Below are 25,445 nucleotides of genomic sequence, written 5' to 3'. Positions count from 1 at the left end.
AGAAGAAGAAGAAGAAGAAGAAGAAGAAGAAGAAGAAGAAGAAGAAGAAGGAGAAGAAGAAGGAGAAGAAGAAGAAGAAGAAGAAGAAGAAGAAGAAGAAGAAGATGATAGCAGGAAGGGAAAAATAAAGGAGGGGAAACCAGAGGGTAAGGAAAATGAGAGACTATGGACTCTGAGAAACAAACTGAGGGTTCTAGAGGGGAGGGGGGGTGGGGGGATGGGTTAGCCTGGTGATGGGTATTAAAGAGGGCATGTATTGAATGGAGCACTGGGTGTTATATGTAAACAATGAATCATGGAACACTACATCAAGAACTAATGATGTAATATATGGTGATTAACATAATAACATAATAAAATAAAATATTTTTGTGGAGTTCTGAAACATCCTCTTTTTCGAAGAATATTGATTTTTTCTATTCATAATAGGGAGTGGGGTGACAGATATTAGCACATACAATGTACCAGGTATTTCCTATATGTACCCTACAAATTATAACAACTTGTATAACAAACTACAGCAATGAGAAAGACATTATTGTATCCACTGTACAAATGAAAACAGGTGTATAAAGGTTAAATAACATGCTTAAACTCACAGTGAGTGAGCAAAGATCAGAACTCAGGTGGTCTGAATCCCAAATCCTTGCTCTTCCCTCAAAATCACACTTCCTCCTTTTAGATATGGATATGTGCTAATACCTTCCTCAAAATAAACCAAAATTGAGAATTAATTACCTCTGCCCTTTCCTGTTAATCCTTGAGCAAATCCTTTGCACTTAGGATCAAAAGTAGTTGCAATGATTCTCTTGTTGGACTTCTGCCTTCGTTAGTTTAAGAACCTTTTATTAGTGACTTCAGAGTCCCTTGTAAGGTGCTCCTTGAATTAATCTTTGGCATACCTAATTCTAGTTTGAATTTGGCATTTTAGCCTGCGTGGGTTTCACTGTTTATACTTGGGTAATTTTTTTTCCTTTAAAAGTATCATCAGCCCTTTTGTTAATCAAAATCTTTAACGCATCCTCATCTCATCAGTAATTTCCTGTCAGCATCTCTTTGGCATGCTTTGGAAAATCTAGTAATATTAAATATTATTTAAATATAATTTTATTAATGCTCAGAAAAGGCTGTTCAAAAATTATAAGAGAATCAGGCTTGTCAATCTGAAATTGGCTCACAACTTTTGCTTGGCTTTCTTACTGCAGAGCAAGTCACTGAATTGTAAACAGGATGACCAGTTGGGTTGAGATGTGTGTCTTTGTGCCTGGACATAATGACAGTCCCATTATATACTGCATCTCATTAAGTGGGAATGGAGAAAGTTAAGGGAATGTTGTATTTTCAAGTAGGCCATGGGAATTGATGGTAGGGAAAAGGAATAGGAAAAATTTCATCCCTCCATAATTGGATTAAGTGAATATTAAGAAATTTGACGATTGAATAACCAAAGCACCCTGAAGTTTTCACTCTAAGGTGCTTGGTAAGCAGAGGCTTGGAAAAGTCAAACCACTGAGAAGGATTCTGACAAAGTTCTAAGTTAGTCAAGTGGATACTGCAAAGCACAAAATACTTTGAGGGAACCCCAGGGAATGTGTGGCAATATGACATTAAGAAAGCATTACAGCTCTATTTTGTTTACATTGAAATACACTTTTAAAAATTAACTGACAGGGCACCTGGGTGGCTCAGTCGGTTAAGTGTCTGCCTTCAGTTCAGGTCATGATCCCAGGGTCCTGGGATGGAGCCCTGCATCAGGTTCCCTGCTCAGTGGGGAGCCTGCTTCACCCTCGCCCATACCCCCCTGCTTGTGCGCTCTCTCTTGCAAATAAATAAATAAAATCTTAAAAAAAATCGACCATTATCCCAAGGAAGGGATGGAGCTGAGGGTTAAGAAGAGAACTAATAGTAAGCTGAGGGCCTAGTGTGAGTGGTCAATACATAATGCATGATACCAAGACAAAGTAAGGGCGCTGGTGAAGCTGGAGGGCTCGGGCTGCCTGGGTAGACACGAGGCTGCAAGATCTAGTAGCCACACAACTGTGGGTGTGTTTCTTAACGCTTCTTCATCGCAGTTTCCTCATCTGTAAAAGGGGATAATAATAGAACGTTCCTAATCGGGCTATCAGAAAGATCAATGGAGTCAATAAGTGTAAGACCTTGAAAGCCATTCCTGGCACAGAGAGAGCACTCAGCAAATATTAGCTATTATTGACAATTGTTGTTGTCATGTAGGTATTATCTAAACTCAAACTTAACTGATGGTTTGGAGATGTGAATCAAGATTTGTCAGATGCCAAAGCTCACATGCTTGTTTACATAAAGTTCATGGAAAACACTTTGACAATTGTAAAGTACAATTTTTATATTTAAATGAAAAATTGTTTTCATTTGATTAAATGATTAAGAAGTGAATTTTCTTAAAAAACTCAAGAACTTATCAAGTCAAAGATTAACCCAAAGATTGATGAAACAGAAACCCAAAAGATTCACCTGTGTTGATAAAGAAATGAGGTGTTTAGTTCAACAGAATTCAGGTGCATGAGTAGCAGACATTCTCTGAATGTGTGTGTTGGGAAATGAGATGAAAGTTGCAAACTTACATCTATAAAGTGATAGCAATACATCATGGAAGCCAATTAAATTTCAATAATTTCCTCTCTTGTTTTGGAGCATGCCAATCTAGACATTTTTGTCATTATAGGCTTTGCTTTCAAGATGATGTGGAGACTGGGGCACCTGGGAGGGTCAGTTGGTTAAGCCTCTACCTTTGGCTCAGGTCATGATCCCAGGGTCCTGGGATCGAGTCCACATTGGGCTCCTTGCTCAGCGGGGAGTCTGCTTCTACCTCTGCCCCTTCTCCCTGCTTGTGTGCTCTCTCTCTCTGACAAATAAATAAATAAGATCTTAAAAAAGGAAAGGATGACGTGGAGACAGACAGGATGGGTAATACACTGAGGTCAAAGTCAGATTCTCAAAGTTCTCAATTACCTGAAATTTTTGACTAGATGAAATTAGATTAAAAAGTTGCTCAGGTTTAGAGTAGAGAATGTGGCTTAGGAGCATATGAAAAGTAGGAGTTCTCAGCAAACACTGGGTCAGCTCAAAGTCATCACAAAATCTGAACAGAAAGCAGAGCCAGTGGTGTACCTTAGACTGGTCACATATTTTCTCTAAATTTCCTTTTTTACAAAGTGGCTTGGAAGAGGCTTTATATAATGAGATTCTAAACTAGATTGGAAAATCAATCTACTTCAGGTGCTGAAATACCCAACAATTGTGAATAAATTGTGGGGCACAAGAATAATAGGCTCTTGGAGTTAGAAGGAATCTCAAATCTACCTGTGCTTCTACCTAGTTTTTTTTCTGATCTCATTTTGAGGTTGCTATAAAAAAACAAACACCTTTGATCTCTAGCAATAGAAAACTTACTATTACACACAGAAAAGTTACAGTTTTCAGATGACTTAATGGCTAGAAAAACGCTTTCTTAGATTGTGCAAAATCTGTATTCAATAACTTCATTCATCTCTCTTATTTCAATCCAGTGAAGGCACATTCAATTTCTAATATCTCTTTCAGATTTGACCATGATATGTTCCCTAAAATTTTCTTCAGGTTGATCATTCTTATTCTTTCAAAACTTCTTTCATAGGCCGTCTGGTTTTGAGACCCTTAAGTAAATGACCACTATTCACATTCCATCTTGCTGACATCCCTTTTAAAGTCTATTTTTTCAGAATTGAATACAGTTTTCAAGATGAGCCTCCACTGATAAGATCAGAGTACCACATGGCTGTCACTCTAGAACATGTTGCTTTAGACCCCGAAGATTGTTTGACCACTAGGAACTACTGACTCTTGTTGAAGTTAATGGTAATTTCAATCCCTTAAGTTTTTTTTATGAGTAGTCTTGTCTCCATGCTCCTATATTTGTAAAATTTGTTTTGTCCGTCCTTCCTTCCTTCCTTCCTTCCTTCCTTCCTTCCTTCCTTCCTTCCATTTTTTGCTGCAGCTAAGTGCAGTATTTTTCTCTTTTATATTCCATCTGTTTCAATTTGTCCCATTTCTCCAGACTGCTAAGATAATTTGTGATTTTGTCTTTAATATCCTTTCCATTTGCTATTCCCATCTGTAATTTGCAAGTTTGATTGTGTGTTTCTTACAGGAGAGCAAACTATCACAGGCTGCTGACTCACTCCCCTGAGCCCAGCCCAATACAGGTGACAGGGAGACCAAAGTTTCTGCCAAGAAACATTAGAAACTTGACAAAAACTGAGGCTTGGTATGAGAGGGATAAAAATGAGCCCAAACTAGTTCCCACTGAGGGAAAATAGGTTCAGCAGGTACATTTTAAGTTTCTCTGGGTAGACCACTGCCTACCAATCAGCACTGCAAAATGGAAAGAGCAGCTGGAGGTGAGACTGGTGTCAGGGTGTATGGGAGTGACATCTGGCTCAGGCTGAGCCACGGACTTTCCTCTCCCCTCACCCATCTGTGCTCTGTGGGCTGGGCAACTACCAACCGCTAAAGAGAGAGTGCTGAAATAGAGTGGAGTCAGCATGGAGGTTTAGACTGAAACATAAGAGACCCCCCTTTCTAGGGGTGCCTGGGTGGCTCAATTGTTAAGCATCTGCCTTCGGCCCCCATCGTGGTCCCGGGGTCCTAGGATGGAGCCCCACATCGGGCTCTCTGTTCAGCAGGAAGCCTGCTTCTCCCTCTCCCACTCCCCTGCTTGTGTTCCCTCTCTCACAGTGTCTGTCTCTGTCAAATAAATAAATAAAATCTTAAAAAAACAGAGACTCCCCTTTTTAGGGAATTCTTTCCTTTTCAAAGTCATCAGAAGTACATCAACAGCAGCCTGGAATTTATCTCCTTCCTCCAGGTACACATTACCTTAAGAGATGCCTAACACCCTCAGGAAATACATGCTCACAGGGGATAATAATGAAATATTTTAGGATTAAAATCTCTATAAAAGAAAGACAACAAATAGAACAAACTTAGTTATTAAGCAGAATTAAGAAATCAGAGAGAACAAGAACAGAAACTAAGGATAATGAGTACCTTAAAAGAGATAAGAGATTATATGAGAAACATGAAGCAAGAATAAAAAAAAGTCAGAAATAAGAATCATTTAGAGCCACTGAGTATAAACATGTAATAGTTGAAATAAAGAACATGGTAGATGAGTCAAAGAGAAGAATGAATGAGACTTAAAAATGAATTAATTGGTTGGAATATTTTGTCAAGGAATTCTTCCAGCAAGTATCAGGAAGGGATAAAGAAAGGCAAAATATAAAAGGATTGCTAAAAAATATGGAGAAAAGACATAAAAATGCCATAATATAATAGAGGTCATGAAAATGAGAAAAATTGAAATTACAGGAATAGATTATTTCCTACTGTAACAGAAGGCTGGAGGACCTCAGATTGTAAATACTGTTAGAATGTCATAAACTAAGAAAAAACCCACACTTAGATACATCGTAATGAAATGTAAGACATCTGAGTACCACATGGCTGTCACTCTAGAACATGTTGCTTTAGACCCTGAAGATTGTTTGACCACCAGGAACTACTGACTCTTGTTGAAGTTAATGGCAATTTCAATCCCTTAAGGTTTTTTTTTATGAGTAATCTTGTCTCCATGCTCCTATATTTGTAAAATTTGTTTTGTTCTCCCTTCTTTCCTTCCTTCCTTCCTTCCTTCGTATCAAAGACAATAAGTAGCTTCTAAAAACTTTCAGAGAGAAAAAGCAGCTCTTGTAATACAAAGGAACAAGGATCAGATTGATATCAAACTCCTGTGAGAAAGGCAATGTAAGACCTTAACTTCTAATTAAGAGTTTTATATTAACTAAACTGTCAATTTAAATGCACCATTTTAGATAAGCAAGGCATCAGAAATTTTACCAACTGTGCTTTTGGAGAATCCTCCTTGAGGAAACACTCAAAGATATATATATAAAGTAAGTCCATGAGGGCACTATTGGATGGGAAGTAAAGTTAGGATTACTGTTAAAATGAAAAACCACCTAAAGATATATCCTGAATAATTTTTGAAATAATATCAATATGGCTGGGGTGGGCGATATTGTTGAAGAAGCACGGGGAGGGGGGAACAGGAGCTACTAAGTTATCACTTTGTCAAGGAATGAGGTGTTGGGTGGAGCTTTAGTTAATGAGAAGCCTAAGAAACTGATAGGGGAAAATGAATAAAGTATGACAAATAATGAGACAAGAAATAAGATGGCTAGGGATCAAAAGGTAAGGATATATGGTTGGGTAAAAACAAAATTTAATCCTTATACAAAAAATATTCAATAAGTTTTAATGGATAGAAAAAGATGAATAGATCAATACAAATTAAAAGAAGTATATTATATATTAATAAAGAGTAACCATTTTTAAGAAAGTGTAATAAACATGAATATGTGTGCATTAAAAAATTACCTTAGGGAAATAATTGAAAGAACTATGGGGATAAATAGATGAATTAACAATTAGGATTGGATATGTCAATTAGAAAAAATAAACAACAGAGTTGAATTACTAATCGATATAAATTACTTTCATCAAATAGAGAACCCACCTTCTCAAAACTCAACAACTTCCAGAGAACCAAGATCATACATAATATATACTCTGATTATACATGTAGTAAAATAAGGAATCAATAGCCAAAATAGCTGAGAAGTTTCATATGTTGGAAACTTAAAATAATCTGAACACTCGAAGAAGAAATTATAAGGGAAATTGCAAAATAGAACAAGTAACACAGCTGTGACACAGCTAGTGCAGTTCCTAAAGGGGATTTATAGCTTTAAATACATTTTTCCACAGAAAATAAGGAATAATAAAAACATTCAATCGGCTTGTAATCATGTTTTCATTCAAGTCATGGGTGACAATGTTGAATGGGACTGAACCTAAGACCAAAGGTCCTAAGACTTCAAAGATCTCCCTATGTTAAATCAGTCTCTTAATTGATAATCCTGGAGCAGGTATTTCATTGTGACATAAGTACATTAAAACTCAGGCAATAACGTTCTATGCCACAGTAAAGACATCATGGGTATTTCTGTCAAATGACACTTAAATACAGATTTATGCTGTCCATAGCATTCTCTTTTATGTTCCAGGCAATTTTCAAAAAAAAAAAAAGGAGGAGAGGAGGAGAGGGGGAAGGGAGGCAGAAAGGTGAGAATTTCTAGGACATGGTTATTGTGAATCTTTCCTGACTCCCGATGACTGTCTCTTTACTTGAAAATTATTGATGCATTACTTATTTACTAATTTGTTCAAAATATTTCCTCAGCTGAACATCAAACTTACCAGCCTCTATAGTTTGTACTAACTTTATCTCTTTTTTGAACATTGCAACAGTTATCCATCCCCAGTCTTGCTTTTACTTAGATTTTGCACAATTCTTCAAAATTTCACAATCTAAAATCTCTGTGGCAGGTAGTAAGGTGGAAGCAAGGAGCAAGGGTGAGAGTCAGTGAAAATTAATCACACTAGACTCCTAAGGTGATGTCTTTGGATGATTAGTTATGATCATGAAAGGAAGAAAATCTGGGAGCTCTAATTTTTTCTTTCTTGATCCTGAAAAAATCAATGGTCAAGAAAACCAATGGGCAAGATCAAGAAAGATGTTGGAAATGAACTATTTAACCTGTTCAGGTAGAAAATAATTATTTTTATGTATAATAAAACATTACTCTTACTTGGCACACATGATCGCCTACTCCCACAGCTCACTGCCCTGTGTGTTTCCAACCAAGGGGCACGTTTCATTCATTTATTGCATGAACCCATGTGAGGGCTGAAATGTAAATTGCTGAAATTTAACCTTTTTTAAGGTTTGAAATTTAACTTTTTTAAGCTATGAAATGGCAATGTAACAGCAAGTACAAGGCATTGAATGTCCAGTAGAGAACAAAAAGATAGAAGCTCTGCTCTTAGGACACTTACCTTCTATACAGGGACAATGTGATGGATGAAAGTCTCCTAAGCCTAGAAAGTTTAGAGTGAATATATTGTTCAAACATGGACACTTATGAGAGTAAAAGTTTGGGGGCACTATTAACAATTATGTTGGGACAATAGGACTGTTGAGGGCAAACCAGTATGTGTGGTCTCCCAACTTAGAGACGATAGGATAGGGGCACCCGGGTGGCTCAGTCGGTTAAGCCTTCGACTCTTGGTTTCAGCTCAGGTCCTGATCACAGGGTCCTGGGATTGAGCCCCCACATCAGTCTCTGGGCTCTGCATGGAGTCTGCCTGGGATTCTCTCTCTTCCCCCCCCAACTCCTCCCCCTGCGTTCTCTCTCTCAAATAAATAAATAAACATTTTTTTTTAAAAGAGAGGATAGGATAGGTTTGTAATAATAGCAGTGACAGTAGATGGTACTATTTCTTGAAACCTACATGTGCTAAGCACCCTAACAGGCACTAGGCACCTCATTTCTTTCACAGCCCTATGGGATGGGATATCGAGACTTTTAGAGGTTCCCAAGCTGTCAGTGCAGGGAGTGAGATTTGAACCTGTTAAAATCCAGAGCCAGTGCTTGTAAACAGTGGGTCCGTTAAGTAGGAGACTCTCTAGAAGCTTGAAAGAAGAAGCTTCTGGACACTTAGGGAAACGGAATATTTTATAGAACGATTAGTCAGCTTCTAAAGGACATTATGTCAAGAAGTGATACAAAATGAAAATGTGAATAAGCCTGAAAAGGGGTGAAAGACCTGGAGGCTGGGTTGGTGACAAGTGACTCTGTGAGGTCAGGGACATTTATAGACACTGTACAATTTTTCTGTGCCCATGTCATGAACAACGGCCATGATACCTTCTCATGTAGCTTGGACCACTGGCCATTAGTCTTAACTTGTATTTTTAATGTTTGTGCATATTTGATAAGTAACTGATTCCTAAAAGATGTTGACAGACTCGGAGGATTGAAATCATTTCATTACACTACTTTCCAATTGTCCACCTGTCAGCCCTCACATCATTTGTCCAGGGCACTTGCTATGTACTGTGAGCTCTTTGGGGCTAATGATGTAAAAAGAATTTGAACTTTCAACAGTAAATAATCTGCTAGATAACAGCAGCTGGCTGGATAGAGACCATCTTTGGTGCCACGAACATCCTCCCTCCTGCCAAACATTTTTGTCCTGTGGAGCACCCTCCAGAACTCACTTTAACATCTTGAAAATATTCCCTGACTAAGCAGTTTTGGTCTCAATGTCCTTATCTCTCTATGTGGCAAATGTTTCTCCGACTAATGTGTGTTTATATGTATATATGTATAAAAATGAGAAGTTGGCAAGAAATAGAAATGGACTTCTATAGATAGACTGCCTCTGTTAGTGCTAATATTTATCCATCTATCTTGCCACACTCTGCATTACTGGGACTCTATATGTACAGACCATCTCTTTCTGAAATTATAAACAACATCTTTGCACTTATTATATAATGTGATGGAGCTAATAGTACCTCAATAAATGCTCCTAGTGTATTATGACTTTCCAATCTCTGTTTTGTGGTGATCAACATAGAATCAACTGAAATAGTTTTACCACATTTGTAATTAAGCCCTCAGAAAAAGGAAAGAATTAGAATGTATATTTTATGACACAGTTCTTTGCAGCAAGATACATGTCAATGTAACTTTGCTCTTTGCTAAATGTAAAATGGCCCCCAAAAGTAATTTCACTAGGTCACAAAACTCTTCTTTCTTTTTAAATAAATACAGTTTCTCTTCCAATAGATAAGAAAGGAAATTCACTGGCTTCAGCTAATGTGAGGTGAGGAAATAGGGGGAGGCTATCCTATTTGAAAGGAGAAGAATGTGCACAATGAAAATAGTTAGAGACCCCAGGTCCTGGTTGGCACCACTTTCATCTAGTGTGTGATAGCAGGAAACAGGGTGGATTAAAATCTTTTTCAGGTGGATTGAAAAGGTCATTCTCATTACTCTCCTCAGATCATTGGAGGTTCTATTTATTTTCTGCCTCTTTCCACTTGATACTTCTTTCTAGTTTCCAAGTTTTTCTTCCCGAGGTGGTGGTCAGTATACAAAGAATTCCCTAACTCTGGCAAGTGGAATTATTTTTCAAATTATTAGTATTATAGTAATTGTTATTACCACTTTAAAGATATTCCTGTCCAGATACTTTGAATGTTACAGCAGGGACCCTTATTATGAAAACTCATGACTTTGGGTTTCTATCCCTAATAAAATATTAGGTCAATTGACTCAAAGAAGAAGAACTCCAGCTGGAGTCTTTTGTGACTGTAGGGGAAATAAAATAGAAGAAAAAGAAGAAAAAACAAACAAACAAACAAAAAACTCGACAAGCCCATAACCATAGAAGAAACCTCCAATGTCTTGTGTTGGTAATTCAATGTAGCATAAATTAAGTTTATAGTTGTTAAAATCCAATTCCGTTACTAGGACTGGTTAATACCCTACCTATCTATGAGGTTGGAGAAGTTTCCCTCAGTGGGAAGATCCCTAGTGATATTAGCTACTCCATCATTTAGCCCTTGAGTAATTATTTTGTAAGCATACACGTATCATCATCATCATCATCCTCATTTCTCTGGTACTCACTAACTTGTGGCATGACAATAATAATTTGAAACTTTGTGCAGTCTTTTGTAATAACTAATCCAGGATCTGAAGACATTTCTAACTAGTATTTTCCATGAACCTTTTTTTAAAAAAGAGAAATTTGATTGCCTATTTTCCTTTATCTACAGTCCCTACAGCTGCATCAAGTGAATGAGAAGTGAATGTTGAGTTCATTTAGATCTCCTGGAAAAATAGATCTTTCATGGGCAAAGCTAACATCTCATTGATGTTGTGAAAACCTAAATTTCAGATTTCAAGGAAGGGAGTGTATTCTTTTGATAGCATATATAAGTGGGAAAGCTAATCTTACAGTTTTTTTCCCCCTTAACTTTCTTATTTTAGGCATCCCCTGGGACTAAATATTCTCTTATATGAGTTCCATATCTAGTATTGTTCAAAATACTTTATTACAATCATATTTTTTCATGTAATTTGGTTTATTGGGTGTGGAATTAACTTCACCACTTTAGCAGGTACAGAAGAATGAGATTGGTTACCATGCTATATGACTTGTCATTCTAAGTTAGCTGCTTTAAGCATCTTTTCCCCCAGGGTGGCTAGGGTTCAGAGTCCTAAAGTCTAGCATATGATTCCCCTACATGGTCCTCAGGCCCAAGTCTCTGAAACAGAAGCCATGTTTGTCATTTTTGTCATCAGCATGATTTAGTACTGCAACCTCAGTCAAGGTGTGGCCTTGCCAGACAGTAAACATATAAAAAGAATGTAACTTCCTTCAGGCAGTAAAAGAGATTAGTTAAAGGAAGTTGGCTGTGACCAAGATAGAGCTGGAGACTGAAATCAAAGGATTTGTTTGTAAGAGTCTAGAAATCATTTCCTGTTTTCATTATAAAGAGGTTCAGCGTGCAGGTCTATAGTCCTGTAAAGTCATTTTGGGTGCATTTGTGACTCCTGGTTCTGTCTTTTACATCTCGTCTGTAGGAGATGCCCATCTTTGCTTGGAGAGCAAAACTCTTCACTTGATAGGTGAGTAGATTTCCAATTCCTGAAAGATTTTATGTGTTAAGAATTGAAAAGTAAATCTACCTTTAGAAATTCATATTTTTATCTTGAGTGTGGGGATGATTTGTTGTCATTGAGAGAATCTACATGTTTCTGGTATCCAAAGTATACCCGATACTTAAGAGAATTTGATATTCAAAGCATTTGACCGATGTATCTTACGTTGAAAATTTGAAGTGTGTGATCAAGCTATTGATTCTAGACTTGAGATATTGAAATGCATGAAAGAATATGATTTAGTTCTAAAGCACTGGTTATAAATAGTTTATAAGATTTCTAAGTTGAGGGATGTCTCTTGATCTCGAGTTTGAGCCCCACATTGGGTGTAGAGATTACTAAAAAAAAAATAAATAAAAAGCATAAAAAAATAAAAAATAACAAACTTAAAAAAAGATTTATAAGTTGAACTTACAACTTATGGACTACTGGGTTTTTGCACTTACAATTTTGATAATTTGCATATTAGCTTAAAAAAATCTAGTGACTACAAGTCATGGTCTCCCTCAACAAAAAGTCCCCCTCTAACATCAAAACATTCGTGGTGACACTTTGTACTGGTGCAGAAAAAAAGTCCTGCCTGTCTAAAAAATGCTGCCTTCCTTCTCCTAGCCCTACCCTGTCACCTTCTTTGGAAGCCTTTCCTGATACAACTGTACCAGGTCGAGCCACTCCCTCCCACCTTCAGCCTGCCTCTAAGGAGTTTGATTTTGTACTATCTTATTACAGTTCCTTATTTCTACTTCTACCACTCGAGTTACCCAGAAGTTAAGTATTTATTTACATTCCTACCCCTGCTACCTACCAAAGTTCATGTTTTGTTCTCCTCATTGTGCTGGGCCCTCTGAGGTGTTATACAGAGTCTTTGAAATGTTATATAGTATTGTTCTATAGTCCAAGAAGATGCACATTTTAATTCAGGAGCTAAACCTGCTCCGTATGAAGCAGCCATGAACAAGTAGTACTGCATAGTTCCTGGAGGTTCTGATTTACTAGTTCAGAGTGGGTCCCAGAGATCTACGTGTGTAAGGAATCTCCAGACGATTCCAACGGGCAGCCAGGTTGGCTACTGCTGGATTAGAGGGCGGAGGTTATAATCAAGGAAATTAGTTTAAAGGCACTAGATTATTTAAAACTCATATTCAAAAACCTGACTTAGTGCATAGGTAATGAGTAGAGCAAGAAAATGATGGTAGTTTTGAACACAGAGCCATCACCGGCACTCACAACCCATTTGAGTGCCTCTCCCACTGGATTGCGAGGCCCATGAGTACCTGAACACAGTTGGGGCCTTGGCCTTAGTAGATAAAATGATTGCAGGTCTTCCTTTCCCTGGGCTGGGAAAGTGTCTGGAAAACTAACAAGGGGCCTGCAGTGAGGGCCAGAAAGCTGCAGATCGTGGAAAGAGCGTGGCTCAGAAAACTACAAGGATCTTTGTGTCAATCACAGCTCCATGGGATTGTGTGGAGTCCCCTTGGTCTCCATGAGACCAAGTGAAAGCTGAACAGGTGGGCTGGGTCCTCACTGTCCTGAGGCAGACTAGGGACCTCAGCAAAGACCATTACACCTGTGACTTAAAGGGTGCCTTTACTTTTCATCACCTGTGAGGATGCTGCTTTTGCCCCATACTCTGTCCTTGCCACTGAAGCACATTTCAGTCCACACAGAAGTTCCTCTGAATATTCAGGGAGGGGGAGATTGGACAGCAGTAGTGCATCCCAAGTCTGGAGGGAAAAAAAAAGTGGTGTAAGAGATATTTAAGATGAAATATTAAATTAAAAAGACTACTGAACTAGCTAAACCCGAAGACATGATTTCCTAACTAAACAACTAAGGAATTACAGAGAGGTGGTTACAGTTGAGACCCCACTTTAAAGAGCTGGAAGGTCAAGTACACAAAATATCTCAAGACAGAGCATAATCATGAAGAGATAGAAATAATGGGGGAAAAAGCATTTTAGTGGGGAAAACTATCCAATTTAAGAATGAAATGCTACATCTTTGTGGGGCAAATATTGGGTAGCTTGTTTTCAAAAAACAGAAAATTATGAGAGATAACTATTAGTGGAATAAAAACGTTATGGTAGGATTCACAAATTAATTAGAGGAAAAAGAATAATTAGAAATGATCAAACTCACAAAACCAAGGAAATTTTCTTTTAAAAAAAGAAACTACAATTTGAAACATTTGTGTGTGTGTGTGCGTGTGTGTGTAAAATCAAGTATATTAGCCATTATTGTATAGGCAAATAAACTGGATACTCTTATTAAAGAGGACTGTTTTGTTGTGCTGTAATATATACCCACTTATCACTAATTATAATAATCACACTTGAAACGAATACAGAAAGCTTGAAAATAAGGGTGAGAATAGAATAATAAAAAAATAATAAAAAATAAATAATAAAAAATGGTAAAAAATATGAAACAAGATAAAACTAATAAAACACCTACCAAAACACCCTGAAAAGTATTGTATATGCCAGGGATCTAAAATCCAAATACAGATCTTCCTCCATTTACAATGGGGTTGGTTATGTGCCAATAAACTCATTGTAAGATGAAAATATCATAAGTCAAAAATGCATGTAGTACACCTCATCTACTGAACATCATAGTTTAGCCCTGCCTACCTTAAGCTTGCTCAGACACTTACATTAGCCTATGGTTGGGAAAAATCATTGAACACAAAGCCTGTTGTATAATAAAATGTTGAATAATTCGTGTCATGTACTAAATTGTGTACTGTACTGAAAGTGACAAACAGAATGGCTATCTGGGGACAGAACGGTCATCAGTGTGTTGGTTGTTGACCCTCATGGTTGTGTATCTGACTGGGAGCTGCCACCACCGCCCAGGATCATGAGAGAACATCGTACAGGCTATTGCTAGCCTGGGGAAAGATCCAGAAATTCCAAGTATGGTTTCTACTGAATGCATGTTGCTTTCACATTACTGAACAGTAAAAAAAAATGTAAGTCAAACCGTCATGTTGGGGACTCTGTAAAATGAGTTGGTGAGGATACCTGGGCAAATGAATGGCACCTGAAGATTCTAGAAGACTAGTAGTCCCATTCTGCTACAGCTGTGCCTAAGCAAAGGGAGATAAAGGCTGATTTTATTTAATCTCATTCTATTAATCTCTAATCTATTAGTTTTTAGCATTTTATGTATAAATACATCCTGGTCATCTTAGGGGCAGGTGAAATAGTCTCCAGAGTGATGATTATGAGGAGTGTGTGTGTGTGTGTGTGTGTGTGTGTGTGTGTGTGCATGTGTGTTTAAGAGCCTTTTTATATAGCATAGCATAGCTGGGAGAAATCCAAGCCAAATAAAATGAAAGTTGAAGGTCTAAGGACATATTTCCTTAGTTTTCTGGGCTGTAGCCTCAATTTCCACAGAATGACGTGGGGGCCGTCTCATCTGAGTCATTTGAAACTCCCCTAGACAAAACACTCACAGTCCCAGCCTAGGGAATAAGCTTGCATTGGCAAGAGGCTCGACTAACAAACCTATTTTCTGATTCTTATTTTGACATTACAGTGAATATACAATCTTTATTTTTAAAACACACACACACACACACACACACAATTGTTACATCATTTTTCCTTGTGGGTCAGGAATCACTATGCATTATTTTTGTTTGGCCTTCATTGATGAGGTAGTTCAATTAAATAAATTATGTGTTGCTAAGTTTTCTGATCTTTAAAGCATTCTCTAACCTATGCTTTCTGCATATGTATTTGAGGGTAGGAATACAGCTTTTCTCCCAAGTATTTCGAGGAGGGGCAGTGTTACTTCAGGAGAGAGAAATTTTTTTTTTGAGAAATTTTTATGTTAGATATTTCTAATTCCTTTAGTTGGATTTCCAGCATCATTGTTGGGGCTAGAATATATACATATATATGTATATATATGTGTATATATATATATAAATGTGTGTGTGTATATATATATATGTATATATATATATGTAAATATATATATATATATATATATATATATATTAATAATATATATTTAATGTAATGGAAGCTCCATATAGGTATTAAATATATATATTTAATTTAATGGAAGTTCCTAAGGATAGTCACTAAGTTCTTGCTGTCAAATTCACAATTCTGTTACTTAAAAATTATTTCTTACTTATTTTTAAAGATTTTTGTTTACTTATTTGCCAGAGAGAGAAAGAGAGAGAAAGCACAAGCAGGGGGAGCGGCAGGCAGAGAGAGAAGCAGACTCCTTGCTGAGCTGGGAGCCAATGCAGCACTTGATCCCAGGACCCTGGGATCATGACCTGAGCCAAAGGCAGATGCTTAACCAACTGAGCCACCCAGGTGCCCCTATTTCTTACTTTTGAGATAAAATTCAGTTCATCATGGAGCAATGGGTGTTACATGCAAACAATGAATCATGGATCACTACATCAAAAACTAATGATGTAATGTATGGTGACTAACATAACATAAATAAAATTTAAAAAAAATTCATCATTTTAAAGTGTACAATTCATTATTATTTTAATGCACAATTCAGTGGCACTTAGTGTATTTACAGTGTGCAACCACCAGCTCTCTCTAGTACACCCTGGACCCACTAAGTAATAACTTAATTCTTCCTTCCCCCAACCCTTTGGTTTATGTCTTTATGGATTTGCCTAGTCTAGATGTATCATAAGTGATAACGAATTTTATATGTCAACTTGACTGGGCCACAGGGCACCCAGATATTTACTCAAACATTATTCTGAGGGTTTCTGTGAGAGTACTTTTGGATGAGGTTAACATTGAAATTAGTAGAATGTATAAAGCAGATTGCTCTTCCTAATGTGGGTTGGCCTCATCTGATTAGTGAAGGCCTGAAGAGACCAAAAAGGGACTTCTTCCTGTCTGATGGGCTTCAAACTAGGACCTTGACATTTTTCCTCCTTTTGGACTGGAACTGAAACATTAGCTCTACCTGGTCTGGAGCCTAACAGACTTTGGACTGAAATTAAACTTTACTCTCCTGGGTGTCCAGCTTGCTGATTCACCTGCAGATCTTGCCAACCTCCAAAATCTCATGAGCCAATTTTTTGTAATAAATCTCATTTTCTGTATATATCTCCTATTGATGCTGTTTCTCTCGAGAATCCTGACTAATATAATCATATAATAGGAATTATATAATATGTGGCCTTTTGTGTCTGGCTTCTTTTACTTAGCATAATGTATTTGAGGTTCATCTAAGGGTAATATGTGTCAGTACTTTGTTCCTTTTCATAGCTGGATATTATTCCATTGTATGTATTTACCACAATTTATTTATCCATTCAAACATTGATGAACATTGGGATTATTTCTAACTTTTGGCTACTATGAATAATGCTGTTATTTTTGTGTACAGTTTTATGTGTGGATATATGTTTTAATTTCCCTTGGGTATATACATACGAGTGGAATTGCTAGGTCATATGTTAATTCTATATTTAAATGTTTGAATAATCACTAGAGTGTTTTCCACAGTGATTGCACAATATTACACTGTCGTCTGCAAATGCATGAGGGTTCTTATTTCTCCGCATCCTTGCCAAACTTGTGATTTTCTATTTTCTTCATTAAAGCCAACCTAGTGGAGAGCACCTGGATGGCTCAGTCGGTTAACCATCTGCCTTTGACTCAGGTCATGATCCCAGGGTCCTGGGATTGAGCCCTGCGTCAGACTCCCTGCTTAGCAGGGAGCCTGCTTCTCCCTCTCCCTCTGCCCCTACCCCTTGCTCGTGTTCTCTCCCTTACACTCTCTTTCTCTCTCAAATAAAGAAATAAAATCTTAAAAGAAAATAAAGCCAACCTTGTGGATGTAAAGTGGTATCTCATTGTGGTTTTGATTTGTGTTTCCTTAACAATCAGTGATGCTGAATATCTCTTCATGTGATTGTTGGTTATTTTTATGTATTCATTGAAGATATGTTTATTCAATTACTTTGCTCCATTTTTAAATTGTGTTATTTGTATGTATGTGTTCTTTATGTATTCTGTATACTAGCCCCTTATCAGAATATATTATTTCTCAATATCTCCTCCCCCTTCTGTAGATTTCCTTTTCATTTTCTTAATAATGTCATTTGTAGCACAGAATTCTTAATCTGATGAAATCCAGTTTCTCTATTTTCTGTTGTTCATGCTTTTGGAATTATACGAAGAATCCATTGCCAAATCTGAAAATATAGATTTTCTCCTATGTTTTCTTCTAAGAGTTTTGTAGTTTTAGCTTTTATATTTAGGTCATTGATCCATTTGGAGTTAATTTTTGTATATGGTAGACGTCTCACTTCATTCTCTGCATGTAGTTATTCAACTGTCCTAGAACCATCTGTTGAAGGGTGATTTACCCATTAAATGGTCTTGGCACCATTGTTGAAAATCAGTTGGCCATGGGTATTTGCATTTTTTCTGAACTCTCAATTCTATTTATTCTCTATATGTGTGTTCTTATAACACTACCACATTATTCTGGTTACTGTAACTTTTTTACTAAGTTTTGAAATTGGGAATTCCCAGTATGAGTTCTATTACTTTATTTTCCTTTTCAAAATTGTTTTGGCTATTTGGGGCCTTTTGTGATTCTATATAAATTTGAGAATTAAGTTTTCCATTTATGAAAAGAAGGCCATTGGAATTTTGATAGGGATTACTTTGAATCTGTAGATTGTCTTGGACACTATAACCATTTTAACAATAACCAGTGCCATATTAACAATATTGGATCTTCCAGGCCATGAACATAAGTCTTTTCATATGTTTAAGTTTTCTTTAATTTCTGTCAGCACTATGTTCTGATTTTCAGTAAACAAGTCTTTCATCTGCTTGGTTAAATTTAGTCTTAGAATGCTATTGTTAATAGAATTGTCTTGTTAATTTCCTTTTTGAATTGTTTATTCCTCATGTTTAGAAACATAAATTTATTTGTGTGTTTATCTTATATCCTACAATTTTGCTAACTTCATTTATTTTCTGTAGCCTTTTTGTGTGTGGACTCTGGAATTTTCTGTATACAAGATTGTGTCATCTGTGAATAGGGTTAGTTTTACTTCATTTTTTCCAGTTTAGATGTCTTTCATTTTTTTATTGCCTCATTTCTCTGGCCAGGACTTCCAGTACAATCATGAATACCAATGGTGAATGCAGACATTCTTGTCTTGTTCTTGATTTAGGGTAGAAGTTTTAGGTCTTTTGCCATTCAGTATGATGTAAACTGATGTTTTCTCCTAAATGTCCTTTATTATGTTAAGGAATTCTTTTCTATTCCTAGTGTGCTGATTGTTTTTGTCATGAGAGGGTGTTGAATATTGTCAAACATTTTTTCTTTATCTATTGAGATGATCCACCTTTGCATTCCTGGAATAAATTTGGAAAGTTTTTGGCCACTATTTCTTCAAATATTTTGTCTGATCTTTCTGTTTCTCTTCTCCTTCTGGGAACCCCATCATGCATATGTTGGTATGCTTAATAGCATGCCATGGAAGCTTAGAATTTTTTTTTTTCTTTTTCTACTCCTCAGATTGGATAATCTCAATCAAACTATCTTTAAGTTCACTGATTCTTTCTTCTGCCTGTTTGAATCTGTTTTTGAATACTTCTAGTAAATTAAAAAAACATTTCAGCTGTTTTATTTTCAGCTCCAGAATTTTTAGTTTTTTTTTTTATAATTTCTATCTTTGTATTGCTATTACTGATTGATTCATTGATGTATGTCTTCAGATTGTACAAATTTCTTGCCTTTTACTGAATCATTCATATACTGTTCTCCTGACTTCCTTTAGTTCTTTCTTCATGGTTTCTTTTAGCTCTTTGAGCATATTTAAGACAGTCAATTTCAAGTCTTTGTCTAGTAAGTCCAATGTTTGAAATGGTTTTGTTAATTTCTTTCTTTTCCTGTGAATGGACCGTACTTTCCTGCTTCTCTGTGTGCTTTATAATTATTTTGTTGAGATGTGGAAGTCTGAATATTATGATGTGGTAATTCTAGAAATCAGATTCTATCCCCTCTGCAGGTGTTGCTGTTCTTATTTGATGAAAGCTGGATCTATCCCTTTCTTAGTGACTTTTCCAATCTGTACAAAAACTATGTTCATTTTTATATGTGGTCACTTGAGTGTCTGTTGTATTATCACGGCATTTAGTCAATGACCTCACAGAGATTTCTCTGAGTGTTTAGGTCCAATAAGAAAAGAAAAATTTAAAAATGCATCTATGTTTTTAAATTTCCTCTGACCAATGTGGTTGGAGAAGCCACTTCAGTCAGCATGGCTTGATATAATGGTCAGCCTATGTCCTGGCCCTTCAGCTATTAAAAGCAATTGTCACAATGGATAATCCTACTTTTGGAATACAAAGTCCTTATTCCCCAAACTGACATGGGCTAACCACATGAGGGTCATGCGTGCCATCCCTACAGTTGCCACAGGGCTTGGGAATGGGGGATGTTCTCACTAAGTGAAACACACACACACACACACACACACACACCACAAAACAATGAAATTTGTCAACCTCTTTCTACCTCAAGCAGTCTACCTACAAGTGTTTGTCTAGACTCCTGAGTTCCACAATATTTGTTCTGGATAGTTCTTGCCAGCTTGAAAGTTTTTTGATGGAAAAACCAATTCCTGAAGATTCTTATTCAACCATTTTTTTGTGTGATGTAACTCCTTTTCTGTAACTTTTGTTCTTCTCTTGATAAAGAAGAATTCAAAGCAATGTTTAGGCAACTTAGGCAAAATCACTGTGTAAAGTCTTGGTAGAAATGACTCATTCACTAATTTTCCTACTTTGTTGCTATGAACCATAGAATAATAAGTGGGCATCTGGAAAATATATCAGGATTTTAAAACAGCCACTGTGGATAAACCATTCCTTTGCATTCTGGAACCTCCTGGGGACAGTAGAGAAATATGGTGTTTTTGAAGGTTATTGTAAGCAGTGTGTTTGTTTTTATAATTAGTTATATTAAATTCCAGAAGAAAAGATCATTACTGAAGAGCATTATATTGTGAAAAGAGAGGAAAATTTAAAATAATTATTATTGTGGGAAACAACCTCATATCCATGAGTAATTGGTTTGGGATAAATTTACAGTATGAGCTGTATACCATTATGAAACATTTCTTAGAACAGCTCAACCAAGGTATCTTAGAAGCTTGGGAAAGTATAAGTAATGAGTTAGCATGAGGCTTTTCTTTTCCAAAGCAATGCTATTCTTTTCTGGGTCACATGTCCAAGTCAGCAAGCTTCTTGAGAGGAAGAGGTAATATCACACAAACGAAATTTTAATTGTCTTTAGTAAAACACACTTACTTCTTGGAACTTCAACTCTCTGGAAATAACTACAAAAAATGGATATTCAGTTTTTCATAAGTTTTTAGTAGGGGAAATATTAACAAAACATACATTTCTACTATGTAATGCTAATAACTCTCCACAAGGTAAACTGCTTTATTTTTTTATTTTATTAGCAGGGCTTAAAGAGATCGGTTGTTCCTGACCTTGGCCTAACAGTAAATGAATTTTAAAAGTCTTATCAGAGAGGAGAATTTATAAATCACTGAGTCAAACTCTCTGGTTTTATAATGAGACCTAAAAATGCTAATTGATATAATCCAATTTTGTGTTTTGTTAAGTAAGAACAACTTGCTTTCTAGGTCATTCTGATTTTAATTATTAAGTTTATTGTGCATTTTAATATATCAAAATCATAAGTGTTTTCTATAAAATTCCTATAAATCAGAATTTACTCCTAAATTTAGTTTTTTTCCCCCAACCAATTTGTATATATTTAGATCTTAAAAACTCCCTTGGCAAATCCACAACAAATGTGGCAGATTATAATCTGAAAATAGTAACAGTAATAAGCATAGAAAAAGTAAAAGAATAATGACAGACTTAGGTATTTCTGGCACATGAGAGGTCAGCTTTTGAGATATTTGACATAATATAGAGTCTCAGTGTGTACAAACAACCTGATAATTTTGTTAAAAATTCATAACTTAGCATTTTAGAGGGAAGACATTTTGATAAAAGCCATATTGTATAACCTTTAGTTTCTGCATTCACTAACTCTTTTGAGAAGCAAATGATTCACATAAGGAGGAATGTTTCTGAGGCACTTATTCATCTCACATGTATGTCTCAATGAATCCCATGGTATGAAACATTTTATGCAACTTGACAAAAATTATATTGACTACAGAGAATTAAAATATTATAATAGAAAAACTCATTTCAAGTATGTATGGATAGCTGTCTACTCAGTTCTGTGCCATTTGGAATGTTTACAAAATTTTATGAAGAGATAATTGTACAGATGCAAACATATATGCATAAATGTGTAGGACGTGTGTATATGTGTATACAAACACATACGTTTATATTTTACATTTCCTTTTCACAGTATGCGAGAAATACAAATTTTACTTAAAGAAAATCGTGGCTTTTGACATTTCTTCGAAGATTTTGCCGGGCAGTGTGGCATGAACATCTGCTACATGCTGAATGGTTCTGATGGTGTTAACTGAGAAGGAGGAATCATTTCACTGGAGACTATAATTCTCAGCTTCAATACTAACTTTCTAGCTATTGCAAATGTATTTAATTGTCACTTTAAACATTCTGGGCAATAGACTCAGCAGTAACAGATTTGCAGGGCTCACTGCGGTTCATTCTCTGAGAGCTTCCATCTTTGTCTTTTGAGAAATGAATATGAGTCCTAGCACTACTCTAGGAGGTATCAACTTTTTTGTTTAGGTTTGCATTATCTTGGAAACCTTTTTCTCTCTCTTCAAATTGCAATTTCTTAAGAAGTCTTTGTGAATTTTCCCCCTTTTCTGCTTGTTGATGTTCAAGATGGTGGCTGGTGGCTACCCCCTCCCCCCCTCTCCCTCCCCCCTTCCCCCTCCCCGCCTCTCCCCCAGCCTCAGTTCCTGAGCAAGGTGCACAGCTGTGGGAACCTGGGCGGCCACACAGAGAGGATTTTGCAGTTGCTCAGTTTGCGATACAATGAACACATGAAATATTCCAGTCAGAAACAAAGATCGCTTTAATGAAAACTCATAGGGGGAGAGAAAACAGGTGAGACCAGATTATTTAATCCAACTAAAACCAGGGAACTTTCTTCTTTATCTTCAAATAGTTTATTTCTAAACACACCATGATGTGACTTTTCCCTTTGCTCTAACTGACATAAGGATGAATTTTCAATTTATGTGCACTATGAGGTGTCAGAGATTACTAAGGTAGTTTGTGGAATGTATGTTCCTCAGAGCTTCCTAGGTTCCCTATGAAGCAATTTTGTTGGAAAACTGAAGATCCTAAAGGAGCTCTTGAGGTCTCTTCTTAGAACTTTTATGAAGTGATAAGTGAGTTTCAATAAAGAGTCAAACAGCAATAGGGACTCAGGACAAGTGGTGGAGGAATGGTGTGGAGGAAAATCTGCCTCTCTATAGATTCCTTCTCTCCTTTGCCTTAGCTTTCTTTTTTCCTTGTTTACCTTTTCTTTTCTTTTGCTCCCTTTTCTCCTCTCACATTTTATTTTATTTTTTAATTTATTTTATTTTTAAGATTTTATTTATTTATTTGAGAGAGAGAGAGTGAGAGAGAGCACAAGAGAGGGGAGGGTCAGAGACAGAAGCAGAGTCCCCGCTGAGTGGGGAGCCTGATGTGGGACTTGATCTTTTGACTCCAGGATCATGACCTGAGCCGAAAGCAGATGCTTAATCGACTAAGCCACCCAGGGACCCTCCTCTCACATTTTAGAGTGCAGTCTCTTTCTCCTGTCTATGGGTCCTCTGACCCGTCCCCAAAGCATTTGTGTTACATGTATGTATTTATTACTTTTAGAAATCAACCAAAAATTCTGATATAATATGTTGAATGTGACTGAGAGGAAGATGCTGAAATTGTGCTTAAAGAAGAACAATGTTTTCTATTTCATCAGAGAATCTGGTAACTTTTATGAACTGTGGAACAATAGTATTTATGGAGAGGTTTCACGAAGACAAAGCAAGCCCAGAGCCAGGATCTAGGGCTAAGGAGGGATAGGTGTTGGGGAACTGATGTCTGCCTTGGAGTCAGAACACTCACTGGCCTGTTGCTCTGAAAGTGTTTCAGAAGAGGGGTGTCTGGGCCTGGCTGGGGAATTTTGCAGGAGGTCACACAAGGTGAGGAACTGGGAGTTGTTGATCTACTAGCCTCAGGAATGATGCTACAGTGAGGTGAGAGTCTTGAAGCAAATCTTCACGAGCAAGCTATTAGTCTAAGTAAATAACCCATTTTACTTGGTTCCTTTCTTATTTTCCTGTACCAAGTAACTTAGTTATTTCTGCTTATTGTCAGTGTTGTTTATCACAGGGACATGAAAATATTTGTGGACTTACTTTTCAGCCTGCATCACCTTGTCATGGGTGAGCATCAATATGGTGTATCACAGTTATTATACTTAGGTTACATGTCTCTTCCTGAAGACTGTGAAAAATTAATAGCACATTATTTTTTATCATGATAAATATGTTGCCTGGCAGCACTTTTAAGCCAAATTTTAAAGTCAAATGTGGAATATAATGACAAGACAAAACAAAACAATCTCAAAAGCTTCCCCTGATTCCCACCTCTTAATGAAGCACTTTGTTCACAGGGTTACACAGATGACCAGAAAATCTCAGCACTTGGGTGGCTCCTGGCATATGTGGTTGGCAGGATTTAATATAAGAATAAAATTTTGTAACAGAGGTGAATGGACCACACTGATTATTTCTGCAAGGATGCGTTTTTCCCAATATTGTGGTTTTCCCTATTGTGGAAGACTCAGCTTAATTCTGCTGGTCTCAGACTCTGTCAGCGAGTGTATTCACACTAGTTTTCCTGAAATTTGTGTGTCATTGCACACACTTTCCCAGATTTTATAAACTCTGCTAAACCATGTCATTTACTCAGGAATAAATATAGAAAAGCCATTCAGTTAACTAATGATATTAATTAAATGTTTATTTGGCAGGGCATTGCACCATGCCCCTGAAGATTTGCTATGTAATGAGAAAGAGAATTTGTGGTTTCTGAGAGCCAGACATGCCAGATTTAGTGTTCTAGGGCAAAGAAACTATATATAAGCAAAATAGGTTAATAACTCAGTGTCTGTATTCAGATTTATTTTCTCTTGACAGACTGAGGCCTGTCCCGAGAAGTATCTGTAGCATGGTGAGCTGGTCTAGAATCACATAATATGAAGAGCAGTTAGAAGAATTAGGCATTTTTAGCCCGGGGATGAGAAGACATAATGGGGACAAGACAGTTGTCTTTAAACATTTGAGAAGCTGTCAGATGGGAAAGGATTAGACTGGTTCTGTGAAACTCCGGAGGGCATAAATATGGTGGAAGTTTCAAGGAAGCAGGTTGGGGTTGAAAAGAAATTTCGAACAGTTTGATTTATACAAACAAGGGATGAGTTCTAAAACACCATAGGGTGTGTTCACGGAAGGAATTTCTGCCCCAATTAATTCCTGGACACATGGATTAGGTATCTTTGAAGGTACCTTCCAATTCTTAGATTCTGATTCTTGGATGTGAAAATTCCACTTGATATAGAGTCAGCTCTGTTTACCATAATCAGTCACAATAGCACACTTAAAGATGTCCTGACTTCCACACTGAAACTTGGCTTTCAGAGACGTGACCTCTGACCATCTCTACCCTTCTCCAAACTATCCTCCTCATTCTCCAATGGGCTGCCTTCCTGCTGCTTCTAGACTTTTCTTTC

This window comes from Callorhinus ursinus, unplaced genomic scaffold, assembly GCF_003265705.2.
Source record: "Callorhinus ursinus isolate GAN/ISIS: 27379988/994484 unplaced genomic scaffold, GSC_fseal_2.0 scaffold7, whole genome shotgun sequence".
NCBI classification, from domain to species: domain Eukaryota; kingdom Metazoa; phylum Chordata; class Mammalia; order Carnivora; family Otariidae; genus Callorhinus; species Callorhinus ursinus.
The sequence above is the reverse complement of the archived record's forward strand: the minus strand, read 5'-3'. Positions refer to the sequence as shown.